The following is a 24,807-nucleotide window of genomic DNA, read 5'->3' on the forward strand; positions in this document are numbered from 1 at the left end:
TGCCATTATACCTTGTTGTGGTCCCTCCCCTTTCCAAACCCTGCCCTCCACAGGTTCCACCTCCAAATCTCCAGGAATTTACCAATCCAGAGTTGGCAACCCTACTTTAATGATATAAGGGAGAGGAGGGAAAGAGAAGAAAAAATTAGGGAGGACATTAAATGTATTAGTCTTTATCTCTCCATTCCCTCTTGGCCCTACCTTTTTTTACATATACCTTGATACAGTGGTCTTCAGTCAATAAATTGGTATCTTCAAGTGGTCAGAGTTCCTCCTGCTGGGTCACAAGATTCCCTAGAGCTACCATTTTTTGCTGGCTTTTGGAAGCTCTGTCATGCCTTTTGTCTGTCTTTGCACATATGCTAAGAAGAGCAGCAGTACAGTGACACAAAGCTGTGAATTTCCTGCATTGTGCAGGGGGTTGGACTAGATGACCCTGGTGGTCCCTTCCAACTCTATGATTCTATGATTTTATGAGGTGCAAACCATCTCCCGATAGAAGAACTTCATCTCAAAAGCATAAATCATGGTCCAAAAACCCAAACCTTTCTTGACAATACCATCTATGCATCCAGTCATTAATTTGTAGTATTCTTCTTTCCCTTCCTAAACCACGACCTTCAACAGAAAGAACTGATGAAAAACAACCTGTGCCCCCAGGTCCTTCACCTTCTTATCCAGAGCTGCATAGTCTTTTTTAATACATTCTGGGCTATGTCGGGCAATATCATTTGTTCCCACATAAATGAAGAAGAAGGGGTAATAATCTCTGGGCTTGATGAGCCTTCCTACCCTTTCTGTCACATCCTGAATGGTTGCACCCGGTAGACAGCATACCTCTTGAGATGACAAGTCCGGTCGGCACACTTTGGACTCTACGACTCTGAGTGGGAAATCCGTAATTACCAGAACACACCTCTTCCTAAATTAGGGAGTGGAAGCGCGAGTCCTCTCATTCACAGGAGCCTGAGAAATTCCTTTCAAGCTTTGGGAGGATAGCCCTTGTTCCAGTGGTCCAGGATCAGTATCTATGGGGAGATCCTGGAACCGATTGCTGAGCAACAGAGGATCAGAATGACTCCTGATTTTCCAGCTCCTGAGGGCCACATTATTCCATGCACCCTCCTCCTGTATTGGTTGTGCCTCCATTTGTTAAGAGACCTTTCTCTCCTCCTCCTCCTGTTGCCCCCTAAAGAGTGCTTCATGCATTCTGTCCACGAACTCTTCACCTTCTTTTATAAAATGGACGGTGGACAAGCATGCCTCAAGTCCCTATATCTTCTCCTCCAGCAGGGCTACCAACTTACACTTGCTGCAAGTGTGATTATTGTTACTCTCAGGTAAGAATACAAACATGCCAGAGACCTTTCATGTCACTGCCTCAGCTCCCTCACTAGCCATACTGCTGTGATCCATTGCTGAAGTAGTTAAGTTTCTTTCCTGCAATAGCCTGATTACTCCCCTGACAAACTGCATCTCAAGAATCCTGGCTTGAGAAGTAAAAAAAACAGTCAACACATATAAAATGTATAAACTGGTCAACAGCCTCAGGCTTGATTCCCAGGCTAAGAGCCCCAGGGCAAGAGCCTCTGGGGAGAGGAGCCTTCTTTAAAAAAGGCTCTCTGTCCCACCCCTCAACAGCCAACAGCAGAGCAATAAACTTCAGCCACACCAGCCCTCCTGACTCAGCAAGAGCTCGATAAAAGAACAGAGGGAACCACTCAGAAACCCCTCTCCAGGAGGCTCCAAGCACCCACTCACTCTCACATATTCACTCTCACACACAGAAAACTCAGCTACTGCTCCCCAGCAGCTAAAGAAAAACAAAAACTTGCACTGACTTCTCTAGAAGATATGGCTCCTGCTTTGCCTCTCAGCCCAGCTGCCTCAGCCCTGAGGCTTGTTAGGGTTGCTACCCTACAGTCATGGCCTGAGGCTCTGCTGGAATTACAACTGATCTCCAGACTACAGGGATCAATTCTTCTGGTGGAAATGGCAGCTTTGGAGAGTAGACTTTATGGAATCACATCCCTGTACAGCTCCCTCCTCTCTTCAATCTTCACACTCCCAAGCAACACCACCTCACATCTCCAAGAACTTCCCATGCCTAAGTTGGCAACCCTAACTATGCTACATCTTCTGATGCTTGGATGATGTTCTTGTTCCCAGATCCTTTGGTCTTCTTCTCATGCTCCTCACGACACTAGTAAAATCGTAACTGTGGCCCCATCTCTTCTCATCTAAAGATTCTAATGTCACATAGCATTGGTATGCCAGTAAGCTTGAGACTGTAGTTAATTCTGCATTGAGAGAAAAGCCCTCTGCATATTCTCAGAAGTAGTTCTCTTCCAGTATTCCAGAACTCATTTTCTATTGAAAACAGATTCGTAGGCCTCAGTACATAGGTCTTGGCACAAATAAGTGTGTGGGAGGGGAGGTAAGGAGAATTTGCCTACAACAAGAACATGGGAAGTGGGAGTTGTAGGAGAGGACTTGTTCTATAAAGTGTTACTGGAGATAGAGAGGAAATGAGGAGTGGGTTACTATTAGAACATGAAATATCCGCTTTCTGATTGGGGTCAGTGCTTCATTTTGACACAGGGAAATACTGGGGCTTTAATTGGTGTGGGAACTATGCTATGTCTCTGCAAACCCTGCTGCTTAATTTTTAGTGGGAGGAAGGAAGGTGGACTGCAGTTGTTCAATGGTAAGAAAAATATGCTCTTAATAAGCTCAAAGGTACTTTGGTTATTAAAGGGGCCAATGTCCTCTAAATGTTATGAATGCAATACAGTACAGAGGACGGTCTGCCAGTCTATACTGCCAGACTCTACCCAAATACCTACCCATTCATATACAAGTATGTTCCTACTTTCATCTGTAAAGTGTTGGGCAATATGCAAGGTTTGCAGGGCTGAGGGTAAGGTTCAGGATTGCAAGTAGTTCTGGAGTAGAGCCATGCTGGCTCTTGGAGTTCTTGGTGTAGTAGAGCCATGATGATTTAGGAAAAACTTGAGATATAATCTGTTTGGGACTGTACCATTTCAGAAGACAGAGAATCACATATCTGAATCCTGCCCCATGCAAAAAAAAAAAAAAAATCCTAGCCCACAGAGAACTACCATTTTAAGGAATACTGGGATAATTTTTGGAGAGCCAACGTGGTGTAGTGATAAAGAGGGGTGGACTCTAATCTGGAGAAGAGTTTGATTCTCCACTCCTCTACATGAAGTCTGCTGGGTGACTTCGGGCCATTTACATTTCTCACCAAACTCTCTCAGACCACCCACCTCTCAAGGTGCCTGTTGTGGTGAGGGGAAGGGAATGTGATTGTAAGCTGCTTTAAGAATCCTTTCAGTAGAGAAAAGTGGGGTATAAAACCTGTAAAAATGGTTAGGAACTTGTTTTGTTTTTGTTTTTATATAAGATAAAAATTTAAAATGTACAGTTTTATTCCAGTTTTCCAAAGTGATATAGTTTCAAGAGGACTATACCACATGATTCTCCAAAATGTGCAGATCAATGCTGAATTTAAGATCTGCTTTTGTAGGAGACTAGGGTTCTGCCCCCCTCCACATTTTCATTATGTGATCACCTCAACCAACAATCAATGACTTGCATGTGTGAAAAAGCAATCACAGATGAAATACCACAGATAAAAATTGCATAGCACTTCAAACACAATGCTTTTCAATTAAGGCAGTTCACACATCTAGCTGTGAGTCATCACTTGCTGAGTAATTAAAGATGAGAGAGCAACTGATACACACTTATGTGTGAACAAGCACTTGAACCTCTGCTGTTTCAGAATTTCCAGAAGCTAAGAATGCTGGAGGATCATTCCAACATCATCACATTACCTATCTATCTAAAAGTATAGAGTGCGTTGCTAATTTCAACAGACAATTAATAAAAGAGAAAACAGTCCTTAAAATTAAATACAACAAAAGCGAAATGGAACAAAAGCTATATCTTTAACCTCACCAAATGCTTTGCCATTAATAGGGAAGGCATCCTGTATAAACAGGAAATGTTATTAATTTTTCATATTTGGAATCTTTGATATTTGTTCCCATGGCAAAATGCCCTTTTCCAGAAGGCAATTAAGGATCTTGCCTTACCAACTCTACCTACTGCTTTGAATAGAGTCAAATGGTTTTGTGACTTATAGAGAGGAGGGATTACAATTAAGATAATTTTCTCATATTCTCTCTCTTGTTTTTGGATGCTGTATACATTGTACAGGAATGTATTTCTCAAGACCTACACATTTATTCTGTAACATTTCACACCAGAGGGATTCCCTGCATGGGTAAGAGTTACAAGCAAGAAACCACATATATTCCTGAAGTACACCATCACATGTGATGCACACAAGGCTGAAAGCCAACTGCACTGGGGTTATCATCAGGTGTGTAATTGCAGCATAACAGTCTAGGGTTGTGCATATCGATAAACCTGAACTGAAAATAAACCCGAAATTAGCCATTTCAGTAATTTTTGGGCTTTGGGTTTACTGAACACCAAAATCTGGGGCTCTGCCTGAAGCCAAATAGGCTATTCCTGAAAAAGCCGAATAATTACTCGGCTTTTTCAGGTTCGGCTATTCGGCTATTCGTCTTTGCTCAGAGGTACGGCTCTGTGCTTTCTCCCCTTTTGCTTTCTTTTTTAGGCTGGTTTTGTTAGAGCCCCATAGTTGGGGCCCTTTTGAGGTCAGGATCGTATAATCAGAGCCAACTTGGTCTGACCAACCTTTCAGTGGGTTGATGTGGATCAAACATAATGGTTTTTTTTTAAAGATGGGGCTCACCATGTCCCATCTGGACGGATATACCCTTTAACTAAAGAGAACCAGCTTCAACAGGTGCTGACCACCAAGCTTCGGAAGACTCCATCACCCATGCGGATGAGTGATCTCCTTCAGACAGCCCCTGTGGTCGAGACTTTGGCTGGCTCTGATATCACTACCCCACCCATTTGAACACCTGCTCTGAAACTGAAGATCACCCCAAGTAGAGCCTTCGTTTCCCTGCACCATGACCATCTCTTGAAATCAGATTTTTGATGACCATAATAAAGGACTGTTCACAGGATGTCATTTGCACAAAAAGAAATGTTTTCCATGCCTTATTTTTCTTGCATTTAAGCCTTTTCCCTCAGTTTGGAAGCCAATTTGCCTGGATATCATGCTATGTGCTCCAGATATGAATGGAGCCCCCAGACTTAGAGCCAGCCTGTCAATCGGCTTTTTCCACAACTCCTTGGCAATGCTGAACTACTGAACCTAAAAACCAATGGACAGTTTGGCACGCAAATGCCTAGTCTCACTTACCAACTGCATGCAGATTTTACATTTTCTAATTGGCTATTCTATATTGAGGAACAAATTAGATTGGTTGGTCTACCTTTCGATTCACTTCTCATGCTCTCAGCCACAGATGCATTCCAAATGGTAAAATGTAGACTTTTGGAGCTTGAACTCCAAAATCTAAATAATGTTGCAAATAAAACTTGCTCCCCCCCTTAGCCTGGGGATCTCTTTAGAAGGAGGTCAACTAGCCCCATATTTCTCTCTTCTGCAAGCCCAGCAGCAATGCAGAGCCTTCTCCCTCACAAGATTCAATGTCTTGCCATCTGCAATTCTGTAAGGGAGATTTCACAATCTACCTCATTCTGCTAGGACTTGCCTCTGAGGGAGGAGTTGTATTGAAACTATCTCACACATGCTTTTTTACTGTTCTTACTATGCAGAAACTCGATCCAAATTTTAACTCCCATATTGATAAACAAGACAGGACTTTTTGATTCTGCTAAGATGTCCTTTTTCCTGAATAGCTCTTCTAGTATAACAGTGAAAGTGGCCAAATTCTTTCAGAGTGTTATAAAAATGGGCTTTGATAAAACTCAGAGGTGAAGGCTGTTCTATAACGGTAATAGTTTGGCTTATGCAATTTTTTTTTAACTGTTTGACTTGTATATTTTATGCCTTTAAAGGTTCTGGTATTGGTATTGGTATTGAGTAAGATACTAGCCTGCCTGCCTGCCTGGCCAGCAGCCACTAGCACAAGCCTGGTATCACTACATTTTAAGTGCAGTTAATAGGGAGAGTGGCAGAAGAAGAAAGGAGAAGGGTATCTATCCCTATGTTTGACCTTCTGTGAAGGGAAACAAATGAATGCCATTGTACGAGTTTTTAAAAATTCTTTAAAAATACCCAAACAAATGTCATTTTTTTCAATTTAGTTTTTATTCATTTGGAAATGAATGCACATCCCTAGAAATGAGTGTTGATAATGAGCTTCAGTTTAACCAATTGATTTATAAATTTGGCAATCGACTATCTCACATATTCAAGAATATACCACACACTACCACTGAGACAGGTTACTGGAAAGCAGTCAGAAAATTTTTGTCACTGCAATGACAGCAAAATTCTGTATTGTTCATCTTTACGGAGGAGTATTTAGAGACATAGCCTTATCATCTGGTCCTGAAAAGTCACAAATTCTACAAAAAAAAATCCATATTTCCATATGAGCCTTTTCATGGCCTGTATTTATATGACCCTGTTTTTAAAGTGGAACTAGACTGGAGACTTCAGTGAGTTTATTGAAGCCAAAGACTTCAATACTTTTCACAAAATATGGAAACTGTTTTACTAGATACTATGGATAACCCAGGAAACAAAAGCAAATTCTGAAAACAAAGTAACATTTGTGTTGTGTGTGTATTAAGGGTCATCGAGTAGCTTCTGTCTCATGGCAACCTTATGAATCAATGTCCTCCAAAACATCCTATCATTAACATTTGTGTTAGTGTTGGCCATTTGACCATTTCAAAAAAGGTTTGGTCAAATATTGACAAATACCAGTCAAGTATTTTTAAAGCATTTATATTATTAGAACAATAAGAAGAAATGTATTTTATTAGAAACATGGAAAAGACACATGTGACGAATAAAGAGTTAATCTTTGAGAGAAGCTCAGAGACAGGGAGTGGGCGGAGCTAAGGAGATCACTCTCTCAGTTCTGAGGAAAGGAATTGATTCTGAGATTGGTAACCTGTGTGATCAGAAGCTATTTTGACTCTGAGAACCTGAGGGTTCCGATTTGCCTAAGCTGGTGTAAAACAAATCCTGTGGAGTGACAGGCAGAGATTGGAAGGAAAAGGGACCCTTTCTTAGGTCACTGGAAGGGAATAGGCTCTGGGAATGAGATATTCCAGATACAGAGTTTTGTTAATGGATTACTGCCACTGGAGTGGGATAGAACAGGAAGAGAGACTGGAGGAGAAATCTCCATACTTCTGTGTTCTCTGGGAAAGAGAGGTTGTTTAATCTCTCCCTTTCCTGATAGCTAGGCAGCAGAGTCTGAAAAGAAACATCTATAAGAAGTTCTGGGAACTGAAATGAATTTGAGAACTTAAGTAAAGAATTATAATTCTGTACCATCTAAGCCATCTAAAAGCTATGCCTTCTCTGAAGTGAAACTTAAAATAGCTCTGGTTCTATGCTTTTTCTAACCCACAATTTCCCCTCCAAATCCATCCCTTGTACAGTGTTTAATAAATCTGTTTCTTGTTTGTTAACTTGAAAAAAAGCCTCTGGTGTCTCATTTCTACTGAGGTAAAATAGGTAAAGGGGACTAAGGAGAAAAATTAAAACTCCAAACAAACATTTTGACAAGCAGTCTCTCTCTCCCTTAGCATGCACACAAGGGTTTGTGATAACACACTTGATTTCTGTGGGAAATTCCTGTTCCAAAATTCAACAAAGGTAGGCTTGCCAACCTCTAGGTGGTGGCTGGACATCTCCTAGAATTACAATTGATCTCTAGGTACCTGTTGTGACAGATATCTATTAACTAGGATGTATGTAAGCTTGCCAATTTCCAGGTGGGGCCTGGAGACATCCTGGAATTACAACTGATCTCCGGACTACAGAAATCAATTCTCCTGGAACTGGGGAAATGGCTGCTTTGGAGGGTGACATTTTGGCACTGATGCCCCTCTCTTCCATAAACCCTGCCATTCTCAGTCTCCACCCCAAATACCCAGGAATTTCCCAGTCAGGTGTTGTCAACACTAGATGTGTGGCTTTGGAGTAGCATTTAATCCATACTTTAATCAACAGATATTATCACAAAGACAAACTAGTTAACTTCTATTGTGAAAGAATAAAATGAACTTTTAAAATTGTAATGAATTATAAAACTTTTAATCAATGTTAGATAAAAAATTCTACAAACGTGAATCACACGTTGATCAGTTCTGCTCTTTTGGATCAGAATGGTCAGCCTATAAAAAAGGGAAATTAAAACTGAAGCCAATGTATGTATTTATTTACTGCATTTATTAAAGCAAGTCTACTTACAAGTCAGATCTCTTTTATTCAGTGAGGCTTCCTCCTAGGAAAGTGTTCTTAGATCTGAACTGTTAATCAGTCTTTAACTTTAATGTTCTCAAAATGGATGTATTACTATTAACTCCCATTATTGTTCTTAGCCATCTCTGGCAGACTAGCTGTTACACAGTGAACTCTAGCTCCTCTGTGGAACCCAAAGTAAATATCAGTAGTAGCATGACTATTGAAAATGAAAGGTCAGTATGTAAGGACAGGACTAAGTAGACAGCAAGCCAGTATGAGAAACTTTGCTATAATACTAGGTTTGCCTTTAGTTGCTACAGGTTGAGAAGTCAAGCTGCCCTCACTCATGTCTTGCTAAGAGATACCATAATGAAATTAAAAGTAAGATACCACCTACACTGTGATATTGATAGAATCGTGGAATCAGTGACTTCATGACATTTCTGACAATAATCAAACTCTAGACAAACAATGGACCATCCATTAACTATATTGGATCATTTAAGTGCCCAGCACTTGTCCCTAGATTTTGCACATAAGTCTTAGATTTCATAATGCACTCCACTGCAGCAGTAATTAGTCTTCAAAAACATGTTTTCTAGTTCTTGCAGTGCACTTATTTCATAATTCCATCACAAAGACAGACAGTGATTTGACAGTGATCCCACTAAGGAATTTCCCAAGCACTTTAGAGCGCTGATCTACAGAAAAAGTTGTTCAAAATAGTCTATGGTTTCCTAAGAAGACTTGCTATGAAAATGTCACTGAATCTTGAAATATGTGCTATTTTTTAACCCACCCTTCTTTCTTTATTAGTAACTGTGAGAATTAAAAACCAGTAAATGCAAGTACCTGGTGGAAAACCATGAAGGAGAGCAAAGAAGTCTTCATACCATCTAAGGCTCCCTAGGCATGTTTGATGCAATGTTTATGTAATAGTGATTGTAGGAAACAGAAGTTGAAGAACAGGTTTTTTTTCTTTTTTGTTTAAAGTGTATTCCCTCCCCTACATTTCCTTTAGCTCCTGCCACACCACATATCTATCTATAGCCATCAAAGAAATTATGCATAGAGTGGTACCCCTCACCCAACCCCCAGTGGTTCATGCTGACACTTAGAAGCTCAATTCCAACTGTAGTCCCAAAACATGGGTGTCCTACTTTTCCATATTGTGCTCCTACCTCAGCAAAGTTAAGATGTAACTTCGTGGGAAGTAACACAATGCTCAAAACAAAAGAGAGACAGAGACATCACTACCATGACATTTAGCCTGATGCCTCTGTATAAACATGCACAGGAAGTCCCACTAGGCATAGAGCTACCTGCTTAAGGAAACACAGGCTGTCACTAGAACAGAAGCACTTTGTCAAGTTGCCCTCATTGCTCACTTATTTAGAATTGCATACCTCACTTTTCATCCTACTGGGGAACCAAAGCAGTTTATAACATCATTCTTCCCTGCTCTATTTTATCACGCCACCCATCCGGTAAGATAGGCAGAAAGAGAGAAAGTGATTGGACCAAGGTCACCTATGGCAAAGTGGGGATTCAAACCTGGTCTCCCAGATTCTCATCTTATACTCTAACCACTACACCATGCTGGCTTCTGTAATATGTAGGACAACATATTCCTAGTCCTGATGTCATTATACTGGGCATTTCCCTGATCCTATCTGTGTCAGTAAAGAGGACCAGATGCAGGAAATGCATGATATAATGAATGAAAGGTATGATTTCCAGTTCTGGGTTGGGAAATAACTGGAGATTTGGGAAGTGAAGCCTGAGGATGGCGGGGTTTGGGGAGGGGAGGAACTTCAGCGGGATAAAATGCCATACAGCTCACCTTCCAAAGTTCACCTTTCTCCAGGTGAACTAATCTTTGTCACCAGATCAGTTGTAATCCCAGGAGATTGACAGCTACCACCTGGAGGTTGGCAACCCTAATGTCATTATACAAACCAAGCTAACTCAGTACAGGGCTGCCATTTTTCAACAGCAGGCCCATATTTCTTATAATGTGTAGTTTTACCCAGATTTCAATGTGATTTAGTCCCCAGATAATGTACATAGGATCACAGCCTATGTAAAACATAGGCATAAGAATTAAGGCAAAGCCCTGACAATTTCAACCATCTCTAATGAGTGACACAATTTACAGGAGACAAATTGGAGATCTAAGCTGAGTACAGTTGTATGATATCTTGAGACAAAACATCCTGCAGTCATTAAAACCTGGTGCAGAAAGTGGAAAATGTTGCATCGGTTTGCTTTTGTTTTATTATACTTTTGGGTGTCCTAGTGTAAAAAAGCACCCTCCAGAAAAACAATAAATCAGATTGTGCCCAGCGGTCCCCCATTATGGAATTAAATCCATACACCAAAACATAACGAAGAAAACAAAACTAACAAGGGATCCATTTGGCTTTGTTTGACTTTGCCAGAGAACAAGAATGTGAAGCGCACCGTAATTTAATGCAAACCTTGCCCCAGCCCAGTCGTACATATGACTGACCCTCAGGGCAAGACCATCAATTTTCTATTAAAGATCAGAGAGTTGACATATCAAAGTCAACATCTAGCTGAATAACTGCAGTTACTTGATAATAATTCTTTTGTGGATTTCACAGTGGCTTTTCCGTAAAGTATCAGAAAGGTAGCAGTTTTCAATCCTGACCCAACAAGATCTGAATATGAAATAAAGGATTTGCGCTTGATCTCCCCATGATGTGTGGATGTATGTTCCGGTAAATGTTAACTTAGTGCTCTGAACAGCTTCGTAATAGATGGGTTTAGGCAGTAATAGGTTTAAAATGTCAACTTATTGAATAATAATTTCATGTTGTACAAATAGTATGTGTAAGAAGGGATTTGTTTTGCAAATTTTGAAATAAATGAATGGATTTGTGGTGTCCTTCACTGTTCCACTGTGGTAGTTAGAATGTTACAAGGGACAAAAATTAGTTTTGCTTCAGTAATATTGTTTGGCATTTCGTTTTAATTTATAGGCATTGTTTAATTTTGCCCTTAAATACTTTCCTACCTTTTTCTGCCTCCATGACAAGGATAATAATTAGATTATATTTTGTTTTAGGGGGAAAAAACTGTGCCTCATTCCTTATCACATAAATCTTTATTAAATACACACAACTAGTTGATTACTGAGAAAACAACATTTGTAAATAGTGTATCCTGACCTACTTGGACTTCAGTAGAACTTGCAAATTTGGCCTTGGTAAGTTAATGTCTATGAATTCTTTTATAAACAGATGCCAGAATTTATATCAGATGGCAGATGAGCAATAGAAGAATCATCCTATCAGATGCCAGCTCATAGTATATCACCAAATTTCAACCTCCCTTTAAATCTCTCTGGTCTGTCAAGTAAAAGTTACCTAGGAGGCACCAGGGCTTGGAACATGAATCTGTTTTTAATACTATAGCTCATTCCAGGTACATACAACAAAGGAGAATGTCTCTGAGCCTGTGCAATGTATGGATTGGGTCCAGAGTAAATTTTCCACTCACAAAATGCACTTCTATTTGTGGAACAGAACATTCTTGCCAACATTCCTGCCTCCCTCCCCTGTTTCTGCAGCCCACCAATATCCCTGAAATGTTGGAAACAGAAATTATGGAAACAGAAATGTGCTACTCATAAGAAGGGGGCAAGGGCAGCCCCCAAATGAGAGGGACAGTTCCAACAGCCCCACCTGGAGAGGCCCTGTATCCCTCTTTTCCTGACAAGGATATGGGGGATGGGAAATACCTCAGCCTATGAGTTAGGGGTGTGGGAAGGCTTCAGTGGTAAGGCTAATGAAGACAGCTATCCCCGGAGTCCAGCGCCCCTATGTACCCTTAACAATTTATTGGTCTTGCCATAATGTGTAATGGCCCTTATGGAGCAGAGGTAACATTAGTGCATGGAAACCCTGATAAGCATCAGTGGGATACTGTGTATATCAATGCATATGGAAATGGAGAAGAGCACACCACCCAGGTGCAGATACAATTGGCTTTGGGGGAGTCGGATCCCTTCTGGGCGACTGTACTGGTCTCTTGTGGCCCTGAGCACATTATTGGAATTGAGTTATTACAAGGGTGAGAATTTCAGACCCCAAGAGCCGCTTTGTCTTTGCCATTCGAGCTGCGATTGTGGGCAGGGCAAGATGGTCACCATTAAAGATACCCCCACCTGAGAAGTAGGGATGTTGGGGAAAAAATCTGTAAAATTCGGATTCGGCAACATTTGTCCCGTTTTAATTCAGGAAATGCCGAAGTCCAAACTTAAATACATTGCCCACAGGAATAAAGCCACAGGAATAAAGCCAATGTGCTTTACGTGGCTTTATTCCTGTGAGCAATTTTTTTGGGGGGCGACCCCTTCCGGGCCCCATATCTTGGGACCCCCTGACCCAATCTTTACAAATCTCGGGGGTTCTTGCAAGAAGGGTCCCCTCAAGCTACCCTGAAAGTTTGGGACCTCTACCCCCAAAAATGCCCCCCAGAGCCGCGGAATGCCGCCAATGTGCTTTAAGTGGCTTTATTCCTGTGGGCGATTTTGGGGGAGGCGACCCCTTCCAGGCCCCATATCTCGGGACCCCCTGACCCAATATTTACAAAACTTGGGGGTTCTTGCAAGAAGGGTCCCCTCAAGCTACCCTGAAATCTTGGGACCTCTATCCCAAAAAATGACCCCGGAGCCATGGAATGCTGCCAATGTGCACACACCCCCACCCCCACGGGGATCTCTCACACAAACAGATGCTCTCTCTTTCTCCCCCCAGGCTGCGCAGCAGCTGGGCTCATACACTCAACCGTGACTGATTGGCCAGAAGAAGCCCCAGCTTGGCCATCGATTGGCCGCGGGAGAATGCTGCTAGTTGCTTACTAACTGACGGTTATGCTGCTGATTCGGAGACCCCGAATTTGCCGAATTTATTCAGTGATTGCCCCAAACTCGCCGAATTCAGCACGTTGTTTTCCCGCCTTTTTTGAGTTTGGTACCATCCGAACTGAAAACCGCCGAATTGGGGGAAATTCGGCTGTTTATTCAGTTTGGACGAACCGAATCGACAGCCCTACTGAGAAGCCGGTGAATTTTAAGCACTATCAGCTGCCTGGAGGGCATAAAGAAATATCAGAAACAATACAGGGGCTTTTAGAGGTGGGGATTTCAATTCTTCAGTATGGCCTTTGAAAAAAGCGGATGGGACATGGAGGATGACAGTAGATTACCAACAATTAAATAAGCATGCTTCACCATTAGCCATTAAGGGTTTTTTTTACATGATAGTATCCTGTTTGGAACGTTGTGAATGAGTCACATGACTGTGAGTGCTGTGTGTAAGCTTTGGGCTACTGTAGCAAGATTTAGCACGTATATATTAGAAGCTATTTGGAACTGAAGAAGTCAGATGACAAAATGGATTGCTTCTAGAAGACCATCTTCTTCTGTTTGGCGTTTTCTGTGATGTGCTTTTCATCTGAGTACTCCACAATGTGCTTTCAGCAACAGGACTATATAATATCCCTTTCATTTTGGAACATTATTCCTCTTGATGTTTTTGTGATGTGTTGGTTGTGATAGGATTGGATGTATTTTTGTTTTGAAACACAATATTTTGACTTTGTGAATCTTTATTTGGTTTTTTCAGCGTTCATTACAGTATTAATTGTAATTATTATTGCAACAACTGGACAGTTCATTCAGATATTGTTATTTATTGGATAGTGGCCTGCCTATGTTATTTTACATTGTATTCACATTCTAACATGGTGCTTATTTTGTATACCACCATTAGCCACAGCAGTACCAGATATGGTGATAGTACTTGATATATAGGATATAGAAAAGAATGCTGGGACATGGCATGCTGTGATTGATTTGGCCAATGCCTTCTTCTCCATTCTGATTGACACAGATTCTCAGGATCAATTTGCATTCACATGGGAGGGGAGACAGTAAACTTTCCAGGTTTTGCCACAAGGCTATGTCCATAGTCCCACTTTATGCCATGGATTAATAGCAAGAGATTTGCAGCAGATTGTTTTGAGTCCTGTGTTGTTTATGGTTCATTGTATTGATGATATCATGCTGTCAGGCCCCAGAGAGGATGAGATGCAGCAGGGACGACTATGTTAAGTGAACACATGAGATCCCAAGAATGGGAGGTAAACCCAAAGAAGATTAAGGGTCCAGCCCAGCAGGTACAATTTTTGGGAGTTGTCTAGGAAGGGCCAGTGAGACATATCCCTGAAAAGGTTCTCATTGGAATTGCCGCCTTGCAAACCCCAACAACAAAGGCTGAGGCTCAGAGGTTAGTTGGACTAATGGGCTTTTGGAGGCAGCATATTCTGCATTTGGCTCAGATTTTAAGACCTATCTATAAAGTGGCATGGAAAAAGGCCCACTCTGAGTGGGGAGAATGTTACAGGCTTTGACATATGAGAACATATGAACTGTTATGTTAGTATTATACATAGGCAGAATTTCTCTATTTGAGAATCATAACTCTCATAAAAGTCCATTTAGAGCAGTGATGGCGAAGCTTTTAGAGACCGAGTGCCCAAACTGCAACCCAAAACCCACTTATTTATCGCTGAGTAGGGCTGTCAATTCGGTTCGGCCCGAACTGAAAATCAGCCGAATTTCCCTTGATTCGGCGGTTTTTAGTTCGGACGGATCCGAACTCAAAACTGGCGGGCAACCGGGGGGGGCGAATTCAGCGAGTTCGGGAGTTCGGCGAATAAATTCGGCCAATTCGGCCGTCAGTAAGCAGCATAACCGTCAGTAAGCAGCATTCTCCTCCCCCGGCCAATCGGTGGCCAAGCTGGGTCTTCTTCTGGCCAATCAGTCAGGATTGAGTGCTGGAGGAATCAGCTGATGTGCGGCCGGCCGGGGAAAGAGAGAGAGAGAGGGAAATCCTCATGTGTGTGTGAGGGGGTGCTTGTGCACATTCGCTCCTTTCCGTGGCTGCAGGGGGCGCATTTTTTGGGGTACCGACCCCAAACTTTCAGGGGATATTCAGACAGGTTTTTTTAAGAGACCACCCAAGTTTTGTAAACATTGGGTCAGGGGGTCCCGAGATATGGGCTCCCCCCTTTTTTCTTTCCATGGCTGCAGAGGGCGCGTTTTTGGGTGTGCCGACCCCAAACTTTCAGCGGAGCATCAGACTAGGCTTCTTAAGATACCCCCCAAGTTTTGTAAACATTGGGTCAGGGGCCCCTGATATATGGGCTCCACCCCTTTTTCCTCTCCCCCCTTTTCCATTTTCGTGGCTGCAGGGGGCGCTTTTTGGGGGGTTCAGCCCCCAAACTTTTGTCATAGCTTCAGAGAATCCCTCTTAAGAGACCACCCAAGTTTTGTAAAGATGGGTTCAGTGGGGGCTGAAATATTGGCTCCCCCCCCTTTTCTCTTTCCATGGCTGCAGGGGGCGCATTTTTGGGTGTGCCGATCCCAGACTTTCGGCGGAGCTTCAGTCAAGGCTTTTTAAGAGACCACCCAAGTTTTGTAAACATTGGGTCAGGGCCCCCCGAGATATGGGCTTTCCCCTTTCCCCTATTGGGATGAATGGATCACCCTTGAGAGATGCATACATATGGATCTTATATTGGATACAAATGGAATCATATTGGATTACCCAGCCTCCCAGCCCCTCCTGCTGGAATAGAAGACAGCCACAGTAAGACCCCTTTGGGGGCTTTAATCTATATTTTTTCTTTTCTGTGTGTGTGTGGGGGGGGGAAAGCAGAGTCTGTGTGTGTGTGTGGGGAGGGAGCAGTTTCTGTGGGTGGGGGGGGGAAGCCAAAGGGGGCTTTTGCCGGTTCTGCCTGGGGTGTGTGTTCCCCCTCCAGTCTCTCTCTCCCTGGTTTGAGGGGGGGCTTCATTTTTATTCTTCAGGTTTTTCCTCATTCATAAGATCAGTTAGGTTATTGATGCTTGCTCAAAACTGGTTTTCAAATGGTGACTTAAAGAATGCATCTGCCTGGTCCCAAGTCCAATGCAAAAGGAGACATTCCACCCCCTCCTGCTCATTATGCATAGCTAGCTGCCTCTGTCCCTTTCCATGGTATGCAAACTCCCAGGTGTCAGGTGTTGCTATGCACTGTTGCAAAGGTTTTGCATTGCGTGCTTGTGTTGCTTTGCAGTTGTATTGTTTTGCAAAATTCTTCACACCTGCCCCGCCCTTTGCATATTTGCAAAGGGGTTGCTCTGCAGTTGTGTTGCTTTGCAAAGTTCTTAGCACCTGCCCCGCCCTTGCTCTCATCAGCTGTTTGTCGGGCCGGGAGCTTTGTGCGTGGGCGGCAAGCTCTGCGGAGAGATCCACATTAAGGGTGGGGGGGACCCCTTTCAGGGCCCATATCTCAGCCCCCCCTGACCCAATCTTTACAAAACTTGGGGAGTCTTTCAATATACGTCCTTTGAAGCTCTGCTGAAAGTTTGGGACCTCTAAGGCCAAAAATGCCCCCCCAGAGCCGTGGAAAGGCGCGGTTGTGTTTTTAATGGCTTTATTCGGCCGAATTTTTTTCCCGAACTTTGAATTCCCGCCGAATTGAACGGATCCGAAGTGGGGGAGTTCGGACTTCGGCACGTACCAAACCCACAAGGGCCAAATTCGGCCGAATCCGAACTGTACCGAATTTTTTTTTTTTTGACAGCCCTATCGCTGAGTGCCAATGCGGCAATTAAAACTGAGGTTTTAGTTTAGAAAAAACAACTCATACGTTAACATCTTTTGCCTTAAAAGAAAAACACAATAACAGAGCTTTCAATGATACAAGCAACTTTTTATTGAAAGGTAAAAGTTTGCATTTGGCATGCTTTTGAACAATTAATGTGATTTTTGCTGTTGTGTGCATGCTGATAATTTGTCCACCCTTGGCTCATACTTTGTAAGTTTGAGAGCAACACATGCAGCACTCAGGTCATCTGTTAGTCTGTTTCTGGTGTCAGATTTGATATAATTCAAAACTGAAATCAGCTGCTCACAAGCATGAGATGATCCAAACAAAGTAAGGAAAGCAATCCCAAGTGCTTTCATTGACTTAAAATTATTTGGCAGAGAATTCCACACTTTAAGGGTTTCATTTTCAGAACTAACTGTGCTAGCCTTTGTCATCCCTTCTATCTTCTCAAGTGTTTCATGCAGGTCATAGAATTTATTTTTCCAGATAGAGATTTCTTGAAATTCTATTAGCTCCATTTCCAGATTTTCTAAATCTAACCAGTGTAGGCAGGAAAGATCAAGTTCTTCAAATGTGGCTTTATCTGGAGAAGTAAGAAAACACAGAGTTGTCTCCATCTTACGGAACTGTAAAAATCTGTTGCTAAAATTCACCTGTGCAGCTGCTACTAGAAAATTCCTTGTAGATTTCCTGATGGCTTGTAGGATTGTCTGCAAATGGAATTCTCTCCTCTGATCCTGGAGAGAATAGGGATGCATCATGGCTAGTATCCATTTTGACTAGTAGTCATGAATACCCCTCTCCTCCATGAACATGTCCACTCCCCTCTTAAAACGTTCCAAGTTGGCAGCCATCACCACATCCTGGCGAAGGGAGTTCCACAATTTAACTATGTGTTGTGTAAAGAAATACTTCCTTTTATCCATTTTGAGTCTCTCACCCTCCAGCCTGGCGGCGGTGGGGGGAGGGGAGAAGAGAGTTTTCCCTTTTCTTTCCATCCAGCCTGGGCTGGGCAAGAGGCAGGAGCTGCCCTTTACTCACCCGCAGGATTGGCAGGCACTGGCCTTGGCTGGCTTGGGGAAAGGGATGTAATAAAATGAATGAGAGGATTGCCAATTGAAACAGTGGGAGAGGCTGCACAGCCCATTGAAGATCATGGGAGCCAGGATTGCCCATTGACTTGCATACACTCCTTTGAAATAGTTTTCAGCACAAAAAAATTGCAAAGAAAATGTGGCATAGATATTCCATTAAGGTCTCTGGGCCTAGCTACATTACTCTGCGACTGGAATGACAGCTGCCAGGACTAGTAGATGTGTTCTGCGACTGGAATGACTAGCCTTGGAATGGAATGACAGCCCCTGAGATTAGGAGAATGATTCTGCAACTGCAGTGACAGCCCCAGGAGTGGAATGACAGCCCCTGGGACTAGCAGAAGTGTTCTGGGACTGGAATGACAGCCCCCAGAGTGGAATGACAGCCTGGTCATTCCAGTCCCAGAACACTTCTGCTAGTCCCAGAGGCTGTCATTGCACACTGGGGGCTGTCATTCCAGTCCCAGAATAATGTAGAATAATCCATTCCACATTTTTTTTGCTACTCTTTCTCCATGAAGCTAAGGGCGGCTCACTTAGTTAGCCTCAGATAGCAAGAGACACCGTGTGTGTGTGTGCGCGCGCGCGCGCGTGTGTGTAGCCAAGGTCATCATTTGCAATTTTGTGGTAAGAGTGGGATAAATGTGTTCTAGCCAGACAAGTGAGCTAAGCTTTATATGTTCAGCAATAGACAAGGAAGCCAGTTGTGTGCATGTGTTTTGCTGTCAAGTCACATCTGACTTATGTCTGGTGGGGTTTTCAAGGCAAGAGACATTCAGAGGTGGTTTGCCATTGCCAGCCTCCGTATCACCACCCTGATATTCCTTGGTGGTCTCCCATCCAAATACTTGCCAGGGTCAAGGCTGAGAGTGTGTTACTGGGCCAGGGTCACCCGGCAAGTTTCCATGGTAGAGTAGGGATTTGAACCTGGGTTTCTCAGATCCTAGTCTGACACCTTAACCACTACATCATGCTGGAGAACAACCAGGAAATTGCTAATTGTTTAAGCTAATTAAAATCTCAGTATTCAGGTTAAATTGCCGTGTTGGCACTTGGCGATAAATAAGTGGGTTTTGGGTTGCAGTTTGGGCACTCGGTCTCTAAAAGGTTCGCCATCACTGTTTTAGAATATGAAGATGCTTGTAGAATTGAATATTTAAAATGTATGGAATAGCCAATATAATTGAATTCTGTAGAAATATAACTGACTGTTCAGTATGTTGCCATAACAACAGACAGCCCTGCTGAAGTAGGAAATCCTTATATGGGAGTACACAAGGAGTGATCAGCTAAAGTGGACTTGCAGTTGGGGACATCTCAGAGTACAAACCATATTATTTAATTAATATTGGATAAGTATGAATACAGGCAGGGAAAGGCAGGAAAGTTCGATCTCTCTAAGTCTTTGCGTAGACTAAGAGAATCTCAGAAGATACTTGGCTTGGTATGTATGAACTACTTATACACTATTCTAGATAATGTGGATCAGATTCTTTTAACTAAATCAGACTTAACTGTTAAATTTTAAATTTTGGATTTTAAGATTGCTTAGTATATAGAACTTGAAACTGGCAAAGACAAATCTTACTGATTTCGTGAACGAGCTATAGATACAATTTTCTTAAAGATTAGTAGTATGGTAAACTATTGTAAAATTAACCTGTTAAGACACTTCGCCGGAAGTTCTACATGGTGGTGGGAGGATATAGGGGGAGTACACTGTAGGTGGGTGGTGGGTATTATAGGTATTACATATGAATTCATTTACTACTTGATTCAACTAATATAATTCAATGTTTTGTACTTTCTTATTCTGAACCTTATATTGATTTACTTCATTTTTTTCTTTTCTGTTTTGTTTATATAAAAAAAATTAAATAAAAAAGTATATAGAACTTGCTTGTATTCTTGTATACACTTTCAAGACTTTTAAGACTTTACGATACATGCATATATACACATACTACATTGAAGCTATTCAATAAAAAAGACTTACTTTTGTAAGTAAATTAAGTTGTGCTTATTAGGTGCTTAACAGCCCATTCCTGACTTCCACTGGCAGCTGTGCCCAAAGGCCTATGAGGGTTGCATGGATTTTTGCCAGGCGGAGGTTTCCAGGCGGTTTCTGGGAGGTTTCCGGGTGGTGCCGAAACCTCCTTAGGCGGCAACGCAGCCCGGCGCACACATTCCTCTTAGGAATGCTCTGTAACTGAATAAGATAACATACCACTTCTCAGGAAGGGGTCGATTTTTAGAGCATAGTCACTGAAAGGCACTGATCTGCTTCAAGAACTGCAGGAAAAAACTCTATTGAAGGCTAAAGTGGCCATGGCAGCTGCCATGCCACTGGGACCTTACATCAAGGGGCAGCCTTTTGAATTGCAAGTATCAACCAATGAGGAGGTGGCTTTCTGGAGTTCATGGCAAAAGAGGTCCACAGGTAAGCGAATTCCTTTAGGATTTTGGTCACAGAAATTGCCTAATGAGAGCCATACCCCTTTTGAGAGGCAGCTCCTTGCATGCTATTAGGCCCTCATTGATACCGAAAGGTTAACTGGACCAGATCCCATGTTGTTAAGGCCTGCCATACCGATTATGACATGGATTAAAGATGAATCTGCTTGCCCGCTGGTGGGGTGGGCTCAGCAGTGTTCTATAATTAAACGGAAATGGTATATTGCCGAACGAGCTCGAATGGGACCCCACGGGGTTAGTGCTTTGCAGGAGCAGGTACTGGCTTTAACTCCTATGGAGGAGGAGGGACAAAAAATGGTACTATTGCATTTGGACAATCCCCAGCAATTGAGGCTTTGCCCTATGAACAAGCGGCTCATAGAGAAATATGGTTCATCAATGGATCTGCTTGTTATCAGGGAAACAAAGGGTGTGGCGTCTGGTGGCCATCAACCCAAAAAAGCAGATCACATTAATCCACGGGGGAAGAGGGAAGTCAAGTCAATATGCTGAGTTAATGGCAGTAGTTATGGTAACTGACTCATGGGCTATGTATAAGGGTTTGATTGTATGGTTCCCTAAATGGAAAAAGGATGGGTTTAGTATCCATAATTGACCTTTGTGGGGACAAGACCTCTGGATACAGTTGGACGTGTTGCTTCAGTGCATAAAAGTGCATATCTGGCACATAGATGGGCATATGTTGGGGACACTGGAAGCCCTATATAATCAAGCAGAAGATCAATTGGCCAAGATAAGAACTACTTCTGCCACTTCAGTTCAAGAAGAAGAGGAACTGTTAGTCTTGGCTCAGTGGGCCCATGAGAAGCCAAAGCCACCTGAGTATGGGCCATATGTCGGGGTATCCCATGTCCTGTTGATGTAGCTGCCAGGTGCGAATTACGTGCCCGGCTAAAGAATGTGCCACTATCCAGAATCCTGATAAGAAGACTGCACAGGGGAGATGGTCCAGGGCAAGTCTGGCAGATAGCTTATGTAGGGCCCCTAACTAAGTGTGGGCAGTGTCAAAGGTTTGGATCTTCTGATAAGAAGATATGGACTACCCCTTAAAATTCAGTCTGATAATGAGGGCCATTTTACAGGGGGGGGGTGTGAAAAATTGGGCCAATGAGTGAAATATTCAATGGATATATCACATACCACATCACCTGCAGGCAGCAGGTCTTATTGAACGTTTAAATGGCCTTTTTAAGCAAAAGATAAAACAATTGACCCCCAACCATACATTAAAAAGGTGGGGAAAGGCCCTTGACCAAACTGAATTTGAATTAATCGCCTTTGCAGATTATGATTGGGCTTGTGGCTCCTACACCAGTGGAGCACCTAAAGGTGTGGAAGACGCAACTGTACGGAAAACTACCCCTCTGAGCAACCCCTGATAGTGCAGGAGCAGATCTCATGACACCTGAGGAGGTAATGGTGCTGGCTGGAGGGCAGGCAATAATACCCCTGGACATAGGGGTTGCAGTTCAAGGCACGTATGCACCACGGTCTGGCCTGGCCCTAAAAGGGGTACAGGTGTTAGGAGGGGTGGTAGATGCTGATTATCAAGGAGAGGTGAAAGTACTCCTACACAATACTGGTGCTCCAGATGTTATTGCCCCTGTAGGGCAACGAATTACTCAGCTCATTTGTGAAAAGGTAAGCCTGCCAGTTGTCCAAGAGGTGACAGGTTCAGGCCCACCTAAAGACAGAGGATGAGGATCAACAGACACAGATCTGATACCAGGACAGAGAGTATGGGTTGTCTATCCCAACTGGCCAAATGAGATAGGGAAAATCATTAGTAAAGGGCCAGGAGCTACTTATTGGATATTAGTGACCAACACCACATCTCCTGTCTGCCTAGATGCTGCCAAGCTAAAACACAAAGAATGATAATACTTGCAGATGACACATCCTAAAATAGGTCTTGGGAGTGGGTTGCCGGGGAATGGCGGAGAACCAACTGGATTGCATTTCCTAGACCATCGTTATGTTGTCCCCAATGTGCATAACTATGTGTTAATTATTCTCCTGTCTATATAATTAATGCAGGGGGTAAAGATGATGGAATGGTAGACCGCCCACTGGATGTCCTCCTGGATACAGGCACCCTGAGCGGGTGCATGGATGCAACTAGGGATGGATGCTCAACCAGCAACCAACTTTTTGCATGCTGCAAACTGTCACCTGAAAAGCCAGGATATAGCACTATTGGGTTGTAGGAAGAAGGGAGATATTCCAAGGGGTGGAGTGTAGTGGTGTTGTAGAAGAGCACTGTTATATCGAGGGGATCGTGGCATGTCTCACTCCTCCTTACATGACAAAATCAGGTTGGATTGATATGCCTTTAACCCCAATGGTGCAGGCTCCCTGCAAATGCTGGAAGCACCCCAGGTGTGGCTGATCTTTGCTTGGTAAACAGATCTGGAACAGGGGTAATGGGTTTAGAGATTAAAAGCCAGGAAAAAGGGAGGGGGGAAGAAGAGCTATGGCTCTGGGACCCTTCCCTCACCCTTTGACCAGAGCCCTAATAGCAGAGGGGATTGCCTGGTAAGTATGTTGTGTTTCCTAACGGTGGGGGCTATACTTTATGTTTATGATTAAATCAGCCTGTTAAAATAAAGCTCAGCTTGCTTGAAACTCACTGGTGTGCTTTGCCTTTGGATCCTAGAGGAAAAAAACAACTGCCAGCTATTTGGCAGAACAAAGAGGTACAGAAAAGGAAGTCAGGATGCAACGTACAATGCAAAATGTAATCAGTGTATGTAAAGCTTTTGCCTTTGTTCATAGTTCTGTCCCATTTTGCTATTCTCCCCATCCAATGTTCCAATTTGTATCTTGTTATGGAAATAAAGATTTTAAGAGAAATTTTCTCCCTCATTCTTTTGGAGTGCTACCCTGAATTGAGACCCTGGTATACATAGGCAGAAGATCCCAAAATTAATTGCTCAGGTAATGCACATTGGGTCTTACATGTGTAAAAGAAGCTTTGGGCATTATAGCCCCTGAATGGGTACCTATTTGGGTAACAAAACTAGCCAAGAGAAAACGAGGCTAGAGCATTTCTACATGGTATTGAAATTGTATATGCAGGGAATTTAGCTAATCCACAACATTTGGAAGTTTTCAATGGTGTACAGCCTCTTTCAGTTCTCTACACTCTTCTGGTAGACTTGGAAGGGTCAAACATTGATGTGAACCTTTGTTCAGCCATGAAGTTCATTGAGTAACTTTTAGCCAATCAGTCCCTCTCAGTCTAACCTACCTAGTAGTTATGGGGATAAAACCGGATAACCCTATGTGCACTAGCCTCAGGGCCTTAGAAAAAAGGCAAGATACAATTATGATAAATGAACATGGATGTTGAACAAGGATAAATGAACATGGATGGCTAGAATCAACTGAAATTCTCCATGGGTAAGTCCATTCAACTTTTCTGCTGGTGAAAATAGACAGAAGAAGGTCCTCTTTGTCCATAAAAAAGACTATATTGGTGATCATGGGACCTCCAAGGACAAAATCAATATGACTCAGGGACTGTTAGAAGGGAAAGACTGAGCAAAAAAGCTAGAAAAATCCAACCATATGTATTTGATCATTCTTAAAAGGTAAAGGTAAAAGTCCCCTGTGCAAGCACGGGGTCATTCCTGACCCATGGGGTGACGTCACATCCCGACGTTTCCTAGGCAGACTTTGTTTATGGGGTGGTTTGCCAGTGCCTTCCCCAGTCATCTTCCCTTTACCCCCAGCAAGCTGGGTACTCATTTGACCGACCTCGGAAGGATGGAAGGCTGAGCCAACCTTGAGCTGGCTACCTGAAACCGACTTCCGTTGGGATCGAACTCAGGTCATGAGCAGAGCTTGGACTACAGTACTGCAGCTTACCACTCTGCACCAGGGGCCCCATGGAGCTCTTACGGGGACCTCCAAGGACAAAATCAATGTGACTCAGGGACTGTTAGAAGGGAAAGACTGAGCAAAAAAGCTAGAAAAATCCAACCATATGTATTTAATCTTTCTTAACAAGCCATTTTATACTAGCATGTTGATATTAAGTTAACACAATTAGTCCTATAAAAGATTTCATCTGAATGATTCTGTGTTTCATTAAAACGACTACATTACTTACAGTACAATCCTATGCAGAGGTACTCCCGATGCTTTCAATTTACTTAGTTTAAGCCTTTTAAATTCATTGAAGGG

Source organism: Euleptes europaea, chromosome 2 (assembly GCF_029931775.1).
Source record: "Euleptes europaea isolate rEulEur1 chromosome 2, rEulEur1.hap1, whole genome shotgun sequence".
NCBI lineage: Eukaryota > Metazoa > Chordata > Lepidosauria > Squamata > Sphaerodactylidae > Euleptes > Euleptes europaea.